This window comes from Papaver somniferum, chromosome 5 (assembly GCF_003573695.1).
Source record: "Papaver somniferum cultivar HN1 chromosome 5, ASM357369v1, whole genome shotgun sequence".
Lineage (NCBI taxonomy): Eukaryota > Viridiplantae > Streptophyta > Magnoliopsida > Ranunculales > Papaveraceae > Papaver > Papaver somniferum.
Window position 1 is genome coordinate 121,631,094 of NC_039362.1, and position 9,727 is coordinate 121,640,820.

General features: G+C 37.4%; 1 long non-coding RNA gene across 3 annotated transcripts; it reads left to right on the forward strand.

The window, feature by feature from the left end:
• The first annotated feature begins 1,312 nt into the window (after nt 1-1,312).
• On the forward strand, nt 1,313-2,767 carry LOC113277749. Of its 3 annotated transcripts, none has more exons than XR_003325126.1 (3): nt 1,313-1,394; nt 1,468-2,219; nt 2,567-2,767. It is a non-coding gene; the product is annotated as an uncharacterized LOC113277749 (long non-coding RNA). The 3 variants fall into 3 exon arrangements; XR_003325127.1 differs by lacking the exon at nt 2,567-2,767 and having other exon boundaries at nt 1,468-1,598; nt 2,057-2,525; XR_003325125.1 differs by lacking the exon at nt 2,567-2,767 and having other exon boundaries at nt 1,468-2,525.
• Nucleotides 2,768-9,727: the final 6,960 nt, after the last annotated feature.

A 9,727-nucleotide genomic window follows, 5' to 3' on the forward strand; every position in this document is an offset into this window, starting at 1 on the left:
TATAGGAAAGGGCTCTTAAAAGTTAATTAATTGAACTTAAGGACTATAATTACATTTTAATCCCCCAGTTGTAGGGGTGTAAATTCGGGCAGGTCGGGCCGCCCGACCCAAAAACTAAGACAGGCCGGACAGGCCAGGCTTAATATTTGTGAGCCCATAAACAAATTCAGGCCGGACAGGCCGGGTACAAGTAGATAATTTGCTACCCAAAGATCGTCCAAAGCCCGCTTTTTATACGGGCAGGCCAGATCGGGCCGGACAGGCCACTATTTTGATTTTTTTTTCTTTTTTAAGTTTAAATTTTCAAATGAACGGTATTAAATACAATATCCTTTCCTTTCCAACATCGCATATCATAAGTGATAGTATTATTTTATATTTAAATTACACTGACAAATATTTAATTTTAGCCTATAATAAATAATTAATTAGAGTACAATAAACTTTCTAATAAGAAAATATATTACCATTAATGTTTTGAAAAGGTTAATTATAAGTAAAAAAACAATTATATATTTTATTTTTCTTGACACAAAATTGACAATTATAAAATTGTAACTTTTAAGTCTTTTAAGAGGATATTAAATGATTAATGGCACATAGAAGGCTTTCAGGCCGGGCACCAGGCCGGGTATCAGGCCGGGCATCATAATTAATCGCAAAGCCCGAAACCTCCCAATAAATTAATCCAGGCCAGGCCGGGTGCTCCATGACGGGCCATAACAGGCTTTGGGCTATTTCGGGTACAGGCGGGCTCGGGCGGATACAGGCAGGCCGAGTATTTTCGGGTATTATTTACGCCCCTACCAAGTTGTTTATTGATAGCCGTTAATATTTAATCTCTAGGACCTGCACAATATTTAATATTTTATCTCTAGGATCTGTACATTTTTAATACTCCCTCCGTCCCACTCCTAAGTGACCTATTTGATTTTAGATTTTGTCCCAATGATAAGTGACCTATATCACTAAACAATGAGATATTTCGGAATTATCCTTTTAGTTAATTATAAATAATATATGAAATATGTATAATTTGATAGGCATGTTTATATTCGTTACGTAGGTGTTTTAAAATGCTTTTCAATTGTATGAAATTTGCGAACATCCGTGGAGTATTTTGAGAGATAAACCATTTTTAAATTTCACTAGTTATTATTCATAAGGATATAATTGTAAAAAATGATTAAAAATACTATTTTCCTTGCTTGCCTTAAAAATTGTGCAAATTTCAAATAGGTCACTTAGGAGTGGGACGGAGGGAATAATTGTTATTAAGGGTCTAGGCTTTTTTAGTTTCCAAAAACTTTCTGCAAAACGAGGAGAGAAGAAGAAGGTTTTGTCGAAAATTCTTTGAAAATGATCATCAGCGCATTTTTAATGGAGCCAAGAAAGTTCGTACCCTAATCTCTCTCTATTTCTTTGTCTCACTTCTCAGTTGTATCTGATGCTCTCTAATTTGAGCAGGAATTAGAAATAAAGGGCAGTTTCCCCAATTCAATTCTTTTTCGGGTTTACATCAACTGAAATGACGAAAACTTGGTATGAACGTCGAATTGCGTCTTTCAGCTGTTGAGTTCCTCATCGTCTCATCTCTGGTTAATCTCTATCTTTCTTTCTCTGTATTTGTCGCTTTTTAGGGTTTGTCATGTTTCTGATTTTTGATTGATTACAATTATAGCAACTTGGCGCTACTCCATTTGTGAAATACACCCGCTTTATCAATCTTTGTTGAGCGCTTCTTACCAACTATGAATAGTTACAGGTTTTGTTACTCAGCCCAAGAACGTGGGTTTTCATAATTTCGTCTGTACAATCTTGAAATCTTTGATATCATTAAAATTGTTCTTATGTTCAATGAAATAGATACATGATATTCGTCCTCTTTCCGTACAAAGTTTGAAAAGTCTTTGGGAGATGTAGCTATAAAGGCACCACATTATACTTCGAGATTTCCTTGAAGCAGTGAATAAATTACCTTCTCTGCGCTAATATGTCGATTTCCGCTTTTTTTTCTGTAATTAAGGGTTACAATGAGAACATTGACATTATGCAGGAGGTGGTCTTAGTAAATCTCCTTAGATAAGGAATTTGCAGTCAGTTGGTAAAGAGCTTTCTTGTACTACTTAAGCTATAATAGCATCTCCAGGTGCTTGATCTCGAGATTGGCACATCAATGTTGCTTATGTCTTCTTAAAAGATTTTCTTATTCAGTTGAGGTGAGTTCTACATGAATCTAGATGCTAACTAGCATAATTGATCAAACTGTATGTTTCCGAATGCATGAATACCCTGGTTCAAGATATGTTTTTTGAAATGTTAATGTTTGTTGATGTTATCGGTATTAATTCCTTAGAACAAAACAATTTAGGTTTAATGTGTTTAGGATCCCGTGATTCTTGTAATCTTTTTTGTTTTTGTTTTGATACAATCAGCTGGGTTAAGGAAAACCCAAAATTATTGTAATTTTTTGTCAACTCCTCTGTGTAAATAATGTAAATATCATGGAAAATTTTACATCCAAATTCTTAGTGTGTGTAACTATCTATCTTTTAACCCCATGCAGTATCCTATTGCTTCTATTGCTTTCCACGCTCAAGGGGAGCTTCTGGCTGTAGCCTAAGGTCACAAGGTTGGGTGTACTTATTTAGATTAGTTCGTTTTCTGGACCTCATTTTGTAAATTTGTAGTATATTCAACTTTTACAATGCTTTATCTTTCTGTACCTTTTGACATGTAGATTTCTGTTAAAGCTGCACATATGGCACTATACTATTATAGTAAAACAGAGTAGCGTCGACAAGTTATCGCATTGAATAGAAGGTGGTCACTTCCGGTTGTGCATTTTCACCCGCATGCTGTTAGGGTACCGACCCTAAACTCGTCATAAGCTCACGGGTAGAACTCAACTCGAAAACCAGTTGACTAGATGAGGGAACCCATTGACTTATAAATTATCAATTAAGCCCCATCTAATCAATGTGGGATTAGGATCCCAACATCCCACCACGCTTCCAGACCCAACGTCCTCGTTGGCCCACTCGATCGACACTGACCCGAAGGTATCCCCTTTCTCTTATGGCGGCTTCACTCCCCTATCAGTATTCAATGGGGGTGAAAACTACGCCCATACATAGGTGCCCCAACACTTTAATCTAGCCTTTAGGTCACCCCTTCCGTTGAGCGGGCATGGGTCGTGGTGGTTGCCTCTGATACAATTGTTAGGGTACCGACCCTAAACTCGTCATAAACCCATGGGTAGAACTCAACTCGAAAACCGGTTGACTAGATGAGGGAACTCATTGGCTTATAAACTACCAATTAAGCCCCATCCAACCAATGCGGGACTAGGATCCCAATATCCCACCACGCTTCCAGACCCAACGTCCTCGTTGGCCCACTCTATCGACATTGACCCGGATGTATCCCTTTCTCTTATGGCGGCTTCACTCCCATATCAGTATTCAATGCGGGTGACAACTACGCCCATACATAGGTGCCCCAACACTTTAATCTAGCATGTAGGTCACCCCTTCCGTGGAGCGGGTATGGGTCGTGGTGGTTGGCTCTGATACCAAATGTTAGGGTACCGATCCTAAACTCGTCATAATCTCATGGGTAGAACTCAACTCGAAAACCGGTTGACTAGATGAGGGAACCCATTGACTTATAAACTACCAATTAAGCCTCATCTAACCAATGTGGGACTAGGATCCCGACAGTCTATTGAATAGAAGGTGGTCACTTCGGGTTGTGCATTTTCGCCCACATGTTGTTCCATTTCTTTTCTGCCGAGGTAACACATCTTGGAATGGTGTTTCATTAATTAGTTATCATTGTCTTCTTGTTTCGATTCAGGTTATTGGACAATTAGCAGATCAATGATGTTGACTCTCCAGATTCTCCAATGACACTAGCAATTAGGGGTGAGCATGGGCCGGTATGGACCGATTTTCACCTCATCCGCATCCAATCCAATACATTACGGATTTTAAATTTGGCATCCGCATCCAATCCACATACAACGGATTTGCATCCAATGGATGCGCGGATGGACGGATTGGATACGGATAATCCAATGGATTTGTTTGAGTTAAATTTATAATAAAATAAAATAAAGCCAACACAAATGACTCCTTATAAAATCTACATATTATATATATATATATACTAGGTATCACTCCGGCCGCTCAACCTTTTTCGTTTTCGTTTTGTTGTTTGATCGGTTGGTCCGTATTCTACCAAAATATTTTTTAGTCATTCGCATAACTAATTAGATTATAACGGTCAAACATCGAGCTTATAAGTTAGTTCGGACTTGCGTCCCTAGTATTTGTGATTGTGTCAATACCATTGTATTTTGTTGAACGGGTCAAATTAGCCGGGGCAGTGGTCCCTTGAGAATACTATAGTATTTTGTTGGTCAGGTCAAATTAGTCGGGGCTTACAGCTCCGACCGTGGCCCTTAAACATTTCCTAATGTTTTGTTGGCCGGGGTTGTGACACTTAAATCTCGCACATAAATCTTTACCATGTTTTTTATTTTATTTGTTTTTTAAAGATAGCTTTTAGATTAGTTGAGACTAACTTAAATTTTCTTGAGAAAGTTATGGTACAAATCATTATGCTTATTGGATGATTGGGCGTTCAATGGACCAGAGTATATCTGGTGTATACGAATAATCTTCATGGAGGGTCATCCACTATACATAAGCCAAACAGACCCTTAGCCATATGTTTTCCATGAAGATGTATTAGTAAGGAGATATTTGGTTGCATTACACATAAAACCTCTTACCCAATTCACTCCTCTTCCTCTATTAGGTTTTCTTTCTTCTCCTTTCCTCTTTAGACCAATTTTTTTTTGAATCATCAGCTCTGTTTTCTTTTGTTTCACCGTATCCATCCTTTAAATCATCCATAATAATAACTTAGTATTAATAACTCAGTATTATTATGATATAGAGAGACGAAGTTAAGAATTAAAAATCGTTAATGGAGGGGAAGAATTATAGATAGAAGACCATCTGTTGGTGAAACCGTTAAAGAATGATGTTCTTCTGTTCTATAAATACATCTACTTAGTGTTAGCCTATATTACGGAAATTTAGTCAAATTAGGAAATCCGACGCTGCAGTCAAATTAAGAAATCCAAGCATCCGACGCCGTTAAATAATCTTTAGAATCATATTTTTATTAGGGAGCCAAGGAATCAGACGGACGTCTATATGGGACATATAACCAATCAATCTCCATCGTGGGATGACGAAATCGATGGTCGGATTTGTAAGGCTACACACACCACTTCATTTTATAATATATATATACATATATATATATATATATATATATATATATATGTATGTATACAAATATAAAATACCATATACAAAACTCCAAGCAAACACCTTTAGAATTCCTAAATAATCCATAATATTTTCTACAACTATATAAATGTCCTTAATTTAACGGATATGGATGTCCAACGGATTTTCAAGGTTGCATCCGGGCCCGATCCGTAATCCATTGGATTTCAAAAATTCCATCCGCATCCAACCCATTAACGAATGATCCGGAGATCCATTCACAAAAGAACAGTTGGTTTCGATTAAATCCGCGGGTTACGATAAAAATGCTCACCCCTGCTAGCAATATCTGATTACTTGCATTATCCCCACCTGCTGTATTTTTTGTCAACGTTCATTCTGGGGCCCATTCACACATGTCTCCTTTTCCTTTACCTCCGTTCATGTTCTGGCCCACAATTGCTACGGAGGAAGGAAGAACATCTATGGTCGGTCTTGTTTCCCTTAGTCGCTTGGATTAGTGTTTGAACCAGCAGAGCTTCCAGATTATTGGATAAAATTTCGCAACTTGTATTGCCTGAAATATTAAGACCGCTCGTGATTATCATGTCAGATCTGGTAGCCTTGAATTTTTTGATATAAGTAAAAAGAGATGTTGGTTATGTGAATTGTTTCTTTTCTTTTTGACATATAAGCAATTGAAATGAGAGTAATCTGATGGGCCCATATAAATTTGGTAACGAAATGTGAACTGTTGCCGTCTTTTTTATAATTAATAAGGTTAACCCCTATGGGTTAGATTGAACTGCTAGATTGGCCAAAAAGTGTTGAAAATCATGAAAAAAGTGTGGGAAAAAAGTTAACACTAGCAGTTGATAGTTCTCTCTCCTAGCAAGTGCTCACAGTTCAACTATCAGCGAAATTGAAACGCTGAATGGTTCAGCGCTCAAAAAGTGTTTTTAACACTGAACGGTTCAGCGCTAGGAGATAAATTTTATGATCTAACGGCTGAGATTTAAAACGTTGAACCAAACAGCGCTGACGCTGAACCGAACAACGTTTTATAGTGGTCCCAGATGACGTGGATGACCAATCTAGCTGCTAGATATCTAGTCCATAGGACTTAGAAGATTGCTCATGCTGACATGGATGGCCAATCTAGCAGTTAGATATCTAACCCATAGGACTAAGCCTAAGTATAACCGCTCTTTTATCAGATTTTTTGTGAGGCTTACTGCAAAATAGTCATATGAATACTAGCTGCTAGAACCGGGACAAAGAGCAAAGTTCTGGGACAGGAGATGGCGCCCCTCTCTACAATAGATTAGCAAGGATGGTTTCGTCATCGCAACCTTTTTCTCTTTCTTCTTGTCCCATATCCGTCCCACTTTTTTGCCCTTGATTTGTCCCAAGTCTTGCGTATTAGCTTTTTCGGAGAAAATTTTGGATGGGTGCAAAATCCGAAGGAGACACGGGGGACCAATCACAAGATGACATTTTGCGTTCCATTTTGGGTAGATTCCTACCAAATTATGTTACGATTTGATACTCCTATTTTGCCCTTCCTTTGAAAATCTTATTAACAACGTATATTTTATCTCCTAAATTAACGTAACACCTTAAATATCTTTAGAAATATTGATAAAAATGGCAAAAATCTTAATGATCTGAACTACAATATATTTCAAAGTAAATATATGAGATATCCACGTACATAAGACCTTGCAGCTATCTTCAAAGCAAAAAAAAAAAAAAAACGTGGGATGGATGCTAGAGGTGTAAAACCCGTATGCTAATTGAAAGCTTCACAAACTTGCCTGATAGGTACAAGAAATTTGCAAACAACAATATTCTGAACATTAGGTGATTAACTAAAACAATATTATACGTTGTGAAATAAATCGCGAAAGAAAATTAATTTTCTTGTGACATGGAGATATTTCGATTTTTGAAAAGTAATCAAGTACGACACATCTGCGAGACAGTTTTAGTTTTGGATTCGCAGTAGTCTATATTGTTTTGTCTATGTCTCTACTTCAGCTTTTGAAAGGCGTGTTTTCGAGGACTGCACACCTGGGAACTTCGACAGGCTTATGCAATTTTCTGTTTCCAGCAGCAGCTGTTCTTTATATGATCAAAAAACCCACATAAAAAAACTGAGTCAGGTGGTTTTGCCCTGGTCAGTTTTCTCGGTCCGTAAAGAATCATTCTTATATGATAGGGCATATTAGATTGTTTTCCGTCACTGCGTTTCCAGTTGTCTGGGAGATTCATCTAACTCTTGTTCTCGACTTTTTTAAGGAAAAAAAAATCATTTGCCATTTGCACCAGCGAAAGGAATGGAAATGCTTAAAGATAGTACAATAGTAGTAGATTGATAAAGGTATATGTTGACAAATCAACTTCAGTTTACAGAATTGACTGCTATTATCAGGAAAAAGAAGAGGAATGCACTAGAAAGTGCAGCAAAAGCCTGACAACAAAAGAGAAGTTTAAATCAAGAACTGACTCTAGCATTGAAGAACCGTAAGAGAGGAAAGAGAACTTAGCATTTAGATGCTATTATTAGGCGAGATCATTCCGTTTGTGTTACGTTAATTTAGGTTAAATAACTAACGCGATTTGGTTTGACTTAAACGAAGGGTACATTAGAAAGATAAAACCAAAATTCGAATTCGTTGGAATCTAACCAAAAATGGAAAGAAAAATGTCACCTTGTGATTGGTCCCCTATACCCCCTTTGGATTTTGCCCCATCAAAAAATTTCTCGCTTCTTCGGTGTTGCACTAAAGCTGCACCAAAACATAACATTACGCTGTGTATAATTTATTCCTCGAAAAAAAGGAGTCCTCCCCTGTCCTTCTATGCATGGAAGTGCTAGAAATTTGGCCTGTAAGTTGGCATGAATTCAAATCCCACCAGACGGTCACTTGACCTTTTAGAAGCTGAATCGGGATAACTTCAACTAAAAACTAAAAACTTTTGTAGTGATAAAGATGAAAATGATAGAGAAAGAGGCAGAGTTTCTTATTGATCATCAACAGGTTTACATGGAACAATGTCCTCTATATACATGTAGAAGGGAGACCCTAAATATCTACCTGGGCCGCACATCTATAGGCCGTAAGCCCTACAACACTCCCCCTTGTGCGGTCCAATAAAACTTCATAAGCAGTGCTTCACATTTAGTGCTTCGAATGTAGTTCTTCAAATGTCTTCCTCTCCTTGATGATTTGTGCCGAAATCAATTGCCTTACTAAAACTTTGACAAGGAAAAACCCAGTGGGATAAAACCTTGGTACAACTCTTTATATGTAGTACTTCACATGTTTTCTTGTACTTTACATGTAGTTCATCACATGGAATACGATCTTCAAAGACAGACGAGTCTAAGTTAATTACCTCGTTAAAACTTTGTCAGGAAAATCCAGAGGGACAAAAACTAAACTAAAGAAAAAGAGTACAATATTAAGTAAACTTAGAATATAGTTGGATGCGTGCATATACGTTGCCTCATTAAAACCTTGATAAGGAAAACCCAGTGGGATAAAACCTTGAAGAAGGGAAAAGAGTACAACGTGACATATGCAAGTAAAGGTGATCGTTGCAGATGATCACTTTGCTCCGTGAAGTTGACTAGTTGCTTCACAACTCCTAAGGCAGAAAATCCTCGTGGGAAAGATAATAGCCTTAGCTGGGAAATTATATTCCCGGTATTTGTTGTTGTCTCATTAAAAACCTTGTCGAGCAACAAAACCCCGTGGGAAAAAGTAACCTCGGTGAAGGAAAAGAGTTCAACACACTATTAGATGCCCCCCCTGATGTCAGACAAATTTCATTAGTCTAATGCAGTCAAAAGGAGTTTATCACACATTACTTTGGTGACTTAAATGTTTATAACACCTTGTTGTTGATTTTGGAAGTTAGTTGTTAAACTGACTATCGCGTTTGATTTCTTTGATTCAGATATTTTCAGTAATATCAACGCGATCTTTATGTCTTCAACGTTCAACATACTTTATGTTTTTAGTGTCGTCTCACTAAAAACCTTGTCGAGCAACAAAACCCTTTGGGAAAAACTATTCTCGATCGAAGGAAAGAGTACGACACAACTTCAATTTGGAAGCAAATTATGTCGACATCATATCCTTGGATCCTCCCCCTGATGTCGACATCTCCCCCTGATAACTTTCAGAGTTGTTCCAGACTATTTCTTTAGTCTTGTACTTTTCGAAACTGAATATCGGTAATGACCTAGAAAATAGTCTACCGTATCTCCCCCTGATTACTTTTGTTGGAGAAGAGATTATTGTTCCTTTATAATAAACAACTTTTGGATTGCACTTTCGTTAGCATTCCTTTTAATGTCTTTGCAGGTATAAAACAAATTTATGTCAATGGTTACTTTTAAGCACATGATT